This window comes from Eleutherodactylus coqui, chromosome 4, assembly GCF_035609145.1.
Source record: "Eleutherodactylus coqui strain aEleCoq1 chromosome 4, aEleCoq1.hap1, whole genome shotgun sequence".
NCBI lineage: Eukaryota > Metazoa > Chordata > Amphibia > Anura > Eleutherodactylidae > Eleutherodactylus > Eleutherodactylus coqui.
Window position 1 is genome coordinate 174507625 of NC_089840.1, and position 7854 is coordinate 174515478.

Genomic DNA, 7854 nt, shown 5'->3' on the forward strand with positions numbered 1-7854 from the left:
AAGTGTTGATTATGATTGATAATCTGTTTTCCCTTAGTCCTTACAGCAGCACAACCATGGGGTTAATTCCGCCCTTATGTTCTATCAGGAAAGATGGATTTTTAATTAATCAAAGTAAAGAATTAACTAGATCCCCCTGACGCTATAAGGGCTCTTTAAAACTGATTTTCGTCCGCCCGCATCGCACCCAAAAATCGCATAAACAAGAGAAAGCCGTGACCAAGTCATGGCTAAATCTCCGTTTTCTCATCTGTTCATACACCGCAGCCCGGAATTCCGTAGGCCAGGAGGAGAGACCTTAGCGTTACTAAAGTCTCACTCCTCCTCTCCTTGCTGGCTGATCGCGGCAATAGAAAGCTACGATAGAAGCCTATAGGAGCTGCTGGCAAGGGGAGGGAGAGGGACTTTAGCAGTGCTTGTCACACTAAATTCTTTCCCCGCCTATGGGAGCTGCCGGTAAGGGAAGAGGGAGCGACTTTAGTAAGGCAAGCCACTGTTAAACTCCTTCCCTCTTCCCGTTTCTTACAGCTCTCATAAGCACCCCTAGGACCACAACCTCTGCAACTCTTATACGTGGCTAAGACCCATTTATGTATAGGACTGTGAATAGTAGGTCTCATTCTTGCAGACCCTTTTAGGCTTATTCTCACTCAGGCCTCTAAGACTAAAACCCATTCGCCCCTGTATGGTGTCTTGAAGGGCACTAAGTTGGACTGCCTAGAGGGAGGAAAAATAAAGGTGCACTAGTACAAACAAGCTCAATACACTGTAGCAGACTGCAAGTGGCAACCTAACCAACTGAGAACCTAGTAAACGATTCATAAAACACTCTTGTGCATGCCTCAGCACAATCGAGGATGCCCATTATAGTAAATTAAAATAGAAAAACAACAGTAAGCAACAGATTTAACAAACCACCTGTCCTGGCCACACATGGCTGACACCCTTCTTATGAGGTCTGGTGGCTCAACATTATTGTTTCATTTGATTCACTAAAACTTCTAACTTTTCTGATAGCACTCGGAGGCAGAACTAACCTCATGGCTGTGCTGCTGTTGGGCATAAGGGAAAGCATGTTTTTACATCCTTTAAAATATAGTCTGTGGCCTTGTTAGTTTGAATATTTTTGTTAATAAACTAATTGCCATATTGTTCTGCTTTAGGCCTCATGTCCACGGGGAAAATCAGATCCGCTGCAGATTCTCAATGGAGAATCTGCAGCGGGTCCCTCCTGCCCCGCGGACATGAGCGCCGAAAATAGCAATTTAAAAGCATTTACCTATCCGTAGCGGGCGGGGACGCTCTGCTCTTCCTCACGGCCGGATCTTCATTTTCGGCCGGCGGATGAATTCCTGACGCCGGCGGCACGTCGCCGGCAAGTCGTCGACGTGCCGCGCGCATGCGCCGGGCACATCCGCCGAGCCGAAGCAAGGGAGATGCGGCCGTGAGGAAGAGAAGAGCTTCCCGGACCGCTGCGGGTGAGTAAATGCTTTAAATTCCTATTTTAGGTCTCCCGCGGATCCGGACGGCTTCCATAGGCTTCAATAGAAGCCTGCGGGAGCCGTCCCCGCGGGAGACCCGCATGAAAATGGAGCATGGTCCAGATTTTTTCATGCTCCATTTTTTTTAAAATCACTTTTATTGACGATCCGCGGGTATTTATCTACCCGCGGGTGGTCAATGCATCCCTATGGGGTGCGGATCCGCGTGCAGGTAATCCGCTGCGGATCCTAAATCATATTTTCCCCGTGGACATGAGCCCTTACTGATTAAATTTTCCAATTTCCTTCATTGAAAACAAATTTAAATAAAAAGAAATGTAAAACAAATTCAAGAATCCTTTTAGTTTTTTAAATGGGTTGTGTCATGAAGACATAAACTCAGATGGTCTGGTGAATTATGGCATATGATCATCCCCACTCAGGGTCCCCTCCATGAGCCGGCTCTCACAGATTTAAGCTGTTATGCGCTACATAAACAACATTTGTCCACAAGTACAAGTGGCTGGCTATGGTTTTCCACAGCAAAATCAGCTGTTTGTGGCTGCAAGCTTATGCTGGGTTTCCACTTTGCATTACCCGCATGTGTTTGAAACTGCGCCCACTTGCAGCAGCCAATAACTGCACAATCATGCTGGCAAGATTGTGCGTCCATGGGCAGGCAGTGTTTCAAAGCATGTTGCTAATACAGTGTAGAAATTCAGCCTAAAATGATTGTGTCTGATGAGGCATTTTCCTTAATTGAAAAGAAAGTCAAGCATTATGTTCAGGATAAGCCTCATAAAATGACCTCTGCAAAGGTCACAGATCATTCCTCTCCCGGAGAAGTCAATGGGCCCCCTCCTGTCCACTGTGTAACTTGCTCAGACAGATGAAAAGCATCTCTAAATGCTATTAATTGCAGCTCAAACATGATGGACACCCCCATAGTTATAGACAGACAATAGAATAAAAAATGAAAAATCAGAAGGCAAAAACAGTTTAGAAAAAAAAATCAAAGTTTCATTGTTTAGTTTTAATTAGGAAAAATATAGGTCTTTTTCGTTTTCAAGATCTGTTTGTTTTTTTCTGACTGAAAATATTTTCAGCTGAGAAGTGGGTACAGTTGTTTCCAGTGTAGGCAATCCACTGTGGGTTAAATAAATCAGCAGCAGCACAAAATTCTATCATATTTTAAAGGGCTACTCTGACGTAAAAACACATTTTCCATCCCTTCCCCATTCTATTGATTGCCTGTTACACTATTGAGATCTCATTAGTGTATTGCAGCCACTTCCATGCAGCTTAGCCCCCTGTCTGATGCTTTTCAGGCACAAACTTTCCATCAATCCCATGATGCATCAGCCTAGCATTAACTATGGAGCCTTACCATTTATACCACTCCTGGGGTGCGGGGTGGAGGGATTTAATTATTACCTTTTATATTCTCCTTAATAAGCTACAGACCATTGGTATCCAGTCAGGAGGATGATCTGTTATCTCCTCTATTATATCTGTGTGATAGGAGCTGTGTGATCACCACCAGTAACTGTGATAGGAGTGTCTGTGGCCTCCTATAGGCAGTTTATGTGCTAGGATTCATGCAACAGCACCACACAGAGCAAGTAATTGACTAGCAACTGAGTACATAAACTTAGGTAGAACTGAGCTGGTCAGAATTGAGATCACATAGCCATCTGAAGAGAAGGTTTCAGACATAGAAAAATAATCATTATTAGATACCTAATAAATTAACATAAAAAAATTACAGAGTGGCCCTTTAACAGTTTGCTACAATATATCAATGTACTTAAAATGTATCAGTCGGAACCCCAGGCTAATCCAGATGTTGTCAGAAGTAGAAAAAACTTTTTTTTCAGATACTCTTTTCAGTACACAGGGGTGTATTTACTTAGACTGGCATTTCATACACTCGTCTAAGTACATTCTGTGCCTAGTTACAAGCTGCGAATGTATTAAGACAATGGGAAAATGATAAAAAATCTCCGACACTTCAGGGGTCTATTCAATATGTAGATAGTGATGAGAGTCACATGAGATGCAAGTAGATAAAATGTACCCCCCACTAAATATCACATGCCTAATGCAGGAGGAAGTGCAAAGTCGGCTAAAAAAGATTAAAATCGACAAATCGCCAGGCCCAGATGGAATACACCCAAGTGTTCCAGGGTAACTAAGTGACGTGATAGACAGGTCACTATTTCATATATTTAGAGACTCTATTGAAACCGGGATTGTACCGTTGGATTGTCGCATTGCCAGTGTGGTTCCAATATACAAAAAGGGGCCAAGAAGAGAGCCTGGTAACTACAGGTCGGTAAGTCTCACTTCAATAATTGGAAAAATATTCAAGGAGTTTCTGAGAGATGCCATCCTGGAATACCTCAAGGAAAACAACTGTATAACTCCATCAGCATGGATTTATGAGGGGATGATCATGTTAAACCAATTTAATCTGCTTTTACGATGAAGTAAACTCTAGGCTGGACCTGGGAAAGACTATTAATATTGTATATCTGGATTTTTATAAAGCATTTGACACAGTCTCGCATAATAGGTTGATATATAAAATGAGACAGCTTGGTCTGGGCTAAAACATGTGTATTTGGGAAAGAACTGGTTTGGAGATAGAAATCATAGGGTGGTGATAAACAGTTCATACTCTAATTGGGCCACCGTTGCTAGTGTAGTGCCCATTCTGTTTAATATATTTATCAATGACCTAATAGAAGAACTGTACATTAAAATATTGATATTTGCCAATGATACCAAATTATACAAGATAATTAATACAACGGAGGACAATGTGGGGCTGCAAATGGTCCTAGATAGTCTGGGGGCTTGGGTAGAAGGATAGCAAATGAAGTTCAACATTGATAAATGTAAGGTTATGCACATAGGCAGGAGAAATGGATGTCATGGTTATATATACACTAAGGCCTCATTCAGCTGAGCGTGTTTATGTGCGTACATACGTCCACACAAAACTTTGCATCTATTAAAACCATTGGCTCCCTATGGTGTGTTCACATGTCTGTGTTTTACAGGCATGCAGACGCACGTACCTGCAAAACATAGGACATGCGTGCACCATAGGTCCGTGCTGCACGTCAATATTCCCCGCGGGGGGTCCCCTTGTCACTGAACACTGTGACAGCACTGTCACAGTGTTCAGTGACAAGGGGACTACATGCGAGGAGTAAAAAATCCCCTGCCACATCTTTTTTCATCTTCGCAGGGAGTCGCCTCATCACTGAACACTGTGACAGTGACGAGGGGATTATTTGCAGGGAGTAAGGAATCCCCTGCCACAGCTGTGACAGCTGTGGCAGAGTATGGTGCAGCTCTCCCATTGATTTCAATAGGGGTGCTGCTGTCCGTGGCCCCATCGACAGCAATAGTATGCTAGCACCCCCCGCAGTGATTTTCAGGGAAGGGCTTTAAATATAAGCCCTTCCCTGAAAATCATCCCTAACTGTAGTAAAAAATAAAATAATATATATACTCACCTGTCTGCTGCTGACGGAGCTGAAGCGCATCTACCCGCTTGTTCTCCTGGCACTGTACTGAAGCTCTTTAAGCAGGCGGGGATTTAAAATCCCCACCTGCTGAAAGGGCTGCGTCTGATTGGCTGACCGCTCAGCCAATCATAAGCAGCACTCAGCCATTCATTGAATGACAGCTGAGCGCTGCCTATGATTGATCATAGCGCTCAGCTATTTACAGGCAACTTTCTGCCATTCATTAAATTCATGCATGTTTTGGCACATGTGTGGACGCGCGGATTTGTGCGCAGCTACGTACGTGCAAATGTGCGCTCATGTGAACAAGGCCTAAATGGGGTACTGCTAGGGAAAAGTGATATGGAAAAAGAACTGGGGGTACTAGTTAACTGTAGATTTAACTGGAGTAATCATTGCCAGTCAGCTGCTGCAAAGGCAAATAAAGTGCATTACAAGAGGTATAGGAGTGAAGGATGAAAACATTATTCTTTCACTATATAAGGCACTTACATATGAATAATGTGTACAGTTCTGGACACCGGTGCTCAGGAAAGACATTGCAGTGCTTGAGGGAGTTCAAAGACTGGCAACTAAATTAATAAATGGAATGAGAGGACTGGAATACCCAGAGAGGCTAACAAAATTGGGATTATTCACCCAGAGAAAAAGATGGCTAAGGGTGACCAAATAACTATGTATAAATACATGAGGGGACAATATAAGGATCTCTCCCATTATCTGTTTATACCCAGGACTGCGACGGTAACAAGAGGGCATCCTCTATGTCTAGAGGATGGTTTCATCACCAACATAGAAGGAGGTTATTTACTGTAAGAGCTGTGAGACTGTGGAACTCTCTGCCTGAGGACATGGTGATGGCAATGTTGATAAAAGAGTATAAGAGGGGCCTGGGGGGGCGTGGCCTGACCGAGCACCAAGATGGCTGCATAATTAAGGTGCTCCGAGCGCAGAGGCTTTCAAAAGCAACCTCAAAGCAGAAAAGGTTGTTTCCCACCCAGCAGAAAGACACCCTGCACTGCCAACATTAGCGGTGAGCGGAGGAACCGCTGTCGGCATTACCATCCACTGCACGGACACCCGGAGAGCCCGCTCTCTGCACGTGGCAGCTTCCCCATAGCGGCCCCTACACCTACATCGCACGTAATCTCCCTGGTGGTGAGAGACAGCCGGTGGATCGTTCAAAAAACGACGGTCCCCGACGGCTTCCACTCGTAACGGAGAGAGACGAGGTGGTTCCCACCCGGCAGAAAGAAACCCTGCACTGCTAACATTAGCGGTAAGCGGAGGAACCGCTGTCGGCAGTATCATCCCCTGCACGGACACCCGGAGAGCCCGCTCTCTACACGTGGCAGCTTCCCCATCGCATGTAGTCTCCCTGGTGGTGAGAGACAGCCGGTGGATCGTTTAAAAACCAGCGGTCCCCGACGGCTTCTACTCATAAAGGAGAGAGACGAGATGGTGTGCGGCAACCCAGCTATGAAAGCAGCGGAGAGCAGATGAGCCGCCGTAAGTCCTGTCAGCCCCTGCACAGACGGCTAGAGGACTTCTTCACCCTGCGTGGCAGCCCATACACAGCGGATCCTGATCCTGTGACACAGCCTGCAATCCAAACAGAGGAATCCAGCTTGCAGCCTCCTAGAACCAGTGAGAGCCTCCAGACAAGGACCGCAGCAGATCGGAGGTGAGACACAGCGGTGAGTGACACTTCAGCCCCGCTTAACAACCCCCTGCCCCACGCCACTAACTCCATGTCGGCCATTAAGGGGAAAGCTCCCCAAAAAAGCAAGTCACATTCCAACAAAATGGCTGCAAACACAGCCCAAAACAAGAAAGCACACGCATCCCCGACCGCTAGCCCATTAAAACAAAGGGCTAAAATAGCAGAAGAGCAGATAGAAGACCCAAAAAGCCCTCAGATGGAAGACCTTATCACTTCTATGCCCTCTTCAGATAAACCAGCCACAGAGGCATTTATGAAAGAAATGTTACTGGCCCTAAAAGATTCCTTACAAGTGAACTTTGACTCATTAAGCTCTACCCTAAAATCCTCTATGGAGGAGATGGAGGAAAGAGTATCCCATACTGAAAACAAAATGAGCGAAATTACTCAATCTCACAATAATCTAATTGACGAACACTACTCTCTGTCAGAAGAGGTTGACGCTCCCAAAATAAAGCTTGCAGATATAGAAGATAGGAACCAACGTAATAACGTCAAATTCAGAGGCATCCCAGAGGCGATCCAGACAGCTGAAATCACCAACTATATCCAGCAACTGATTAAAACAGTCCTCCCAGATGTTACAGCCATGGATTTAACCATAGATAGAGCGCACAGATTGCCAAAACCAAAATTTGTCCCCGACTCTATGCCTAGAGACATCATTGCTAGATTTCACTTCTTCCATATCAAAGAGGCCATGATGCAAGCTACGCGCAAACTAAATCAGCTACCGGCCCCATATAATGCAATTCGCCTCTACATGGATCTCTCGCAGATGACTTTACAAGCAAGAAGAAAATTTTCAGTAGTCACCAACGCTCTTCGCCAAGCTAAAATTCCCTATAAATGGGGCTTCCCTCCGAAACTCCTAATCCACAAAGATGGAGCCACCCACCTTTTCTCAAATCCAGAAGAAGCCACAGAAAAAATTAAATCCTGGGGCATTTCTATCCCACCTCCGGATGAAAACCCTAGGGGTCCAACAAGAAGACCAAGACCAGAAAAAACCCTCATGGCCTCCGAACACGGCCGTTGAAAATCCACATACATCTTGACCTACGAAAACTTCCTCGTCACAGCCTGCCTCTGGCTCCTGCTTACTCAGGTG